The sequence below is a fragment of the Oryzias melastigma genome, linkage group LG20 (genome assembly GCF_002922805.2).
Source record: "Oryzias melastigma strain HK-1 linkage group LG20, ASM292280v2, whole genome shotgun sequence".
NCBI classification, from domain to species: domain Eukaryota; kingdom Metazoa; phylum Chordata; class Actinopteri; order Beloniformes; family Adrianichthyidae; genus Oryzias; species Oryzias melastigma.
Genome location: NC_050531.1, coordinates 24,608,883 through 24,611,228, shown reverse-complemented (window position 1 = coordinate 24,611,228; position 2,346 = coordinate 24,608,883).

Below are 2,346 nucleotides of genomic sequence, written 5' to 3'. Positions count from 1 at the left end.
CTGTATTTTTATTTAGTTTGAGGGGACAATAAATTTACACTGCTATACTAACTTTAGACTGACTACTGTTCATTGTGTGAAAGCGTCATTTATGCAGTGTTGTCCTTAGAAAAGATATAGCTAAATGTTTGCTGAGATGTGAGGGGTGTACTCACTTTTGTGACATACTGTATATTGATATAGTTCACTCTGAAAGGTTTAAGTAAATCTTGGTATGGCCCCTTTAAACCTGGACTCAGAAGCCCTACACTGAAAAAAGTTAAATGTTGGATCAATGAACAAAATATCTGTCATTTGTTACATTTAAAATGATTGGTTTTCATCAAATTAAAACTTTAACTTGATAGTTTACTCAACTTAAATTTTGGATTTGATAAAAACTTATATTCTCAAATGTAACAATTTATGGAGTTTTTTTTCATTGATCCAACACTTCACTTTTGTCAGTGTACATCCATATTCAACTTTACATCCTCACTTACTGCAGCCAAAAGTACGGCTGAGCTGCAGCTCCAAATCTCCATGGCCCCCACCACGTCTAACAGATTTGAGCAACTCAAGGACCAGAGGATCCAGTTTCACAGCCAGAATTCAAACTTTCTCATGAAATGACCTCACACGGCAGGAACACTTGATTTACAAAAAAAAGGCAAAATCAAGTTTGGGTCTTAAATCCCTCCTACACAGAAAACACTAACTCTTTAAAGCTTACAGTTGTTTCTTAAATCTTTATGAAATGTTATGAAAATGCAGTAAAAATCAGGAAGTTGTAATTATTCTAGGATTTTTGACTCCAATGCAGCACTGTCGCACAATAGAGGAATTACCAGTTTCTATTTACTTTTTAACTCCAAATTGTTTTGTTCTGTCTCCACCAATCAGCTGACATACTGTATCCATTAATTCTAAACTAGGATCTTTTCAGTAATTCTTTATAGCGGCAGAAAATATTTTTTGAATGACTAATGGAGGCTTCCTGTTGAGAGTAAAAACAGAGTTCCCATTGTTTCATCTGGAGGATTATTATTTCTGTAGTGCTTTAATAATTACTGAGACAAACTCCTGCAGAGACACACTTCAGTTGGTATCAATCTATTGCTCACACAGCATTTTGTTAAACCACTTTGAATATTTACATATTCCCCACTTGCTCAAAGGTGTACCTAAAATGGAAAAACTTTGATGCAAGTTTAAAAAAGAAGTATGAAACCAATATGATGCAGGTGTCAGAGGACGATGCTGAGCAGCTGGAGTTTCAGGGTTTCCTACCTGTGTGTGTGGAAGCAGGATTTGAGTCCAGGGGGCTGATGTTCTCCTGATGTCCAGCACAAGAGTCTGCAGTCTCTCTGTCATGTTTCACATTTCAATTCCAAGCTGAGGAATTGAGTCTGAAGCATCAGCTGTGCCTTACACCCACCAAACAAAAAGATGGAACACACCTCCATTTACTGGGCTAAAATGCTGTCTCAGTCAGAACTAACTTCCAAGCATTACTGAGCAGTGTGAGGGAAACACCATTGTTGGGTGAGTTGTTTCATTGCTTTAATGTGAAACTTGGATCACTCTACATTTGTTTTGGGGGCAGCAACTTTCCTGAAGCCTTCAAAGTTTTGAGAAATGAATTTATTAGTTCATAGCTGCAGCAGCACATTCAAATGCACCAAGTTCAGCATGACCATGGTGAAGTTTACGGAGGTGCTACTGTTTTGGCATCTCTGCAATTGCAGCACAGACTTTCAGCCCAATGTGTTCGACAGCAGCTGACAGCTCTTCTCTTCCTGCTCAAACTGGAGTCTTTCTGCTCCTCCTCTCCGGTTCTGTCTAACCCACTGACCACACTGAGATTGATTTGATAAGCTGCTCTTTGAATGTCATCAACATGTTTTCCATTCTAGCGTTCTTATTTGGACAGGTATAGGTCTGATGTATCTGGCAGATAGGGGTGGAGCTTGTGGAGAGACTCAGATTGAAAGAGAGTCGTAGCTGGACCAAAAGCTCAGTACCTTCCATGCCTAACATGCCAGGCTGCTTGGGATTTTCAAACCTGAACGGAGAATGAATAGGTAGAAAACATTTCGGCCAGATCAGGGGAATTGATTTACAGTTTTGACAATGAAAAGCCACCTCACAGACAGACCACTCAAGGACACAGCTAGCAGGTGGAAAAAGCCTGTTAGTGCCGAGAATTATCATGCGGTCTCTAGCTTAGACAGGAACTAAGCACAGCTAAAGATCCACAAATCAGGGTCAGACAGGCAGAGGTCAATCATGAACATGAGATCATCCAAGAAGAGACCAGAGTAGTCAGAGTCCAGGTGAGGGTCAGGGCAGGCGGCAAGCAATCAG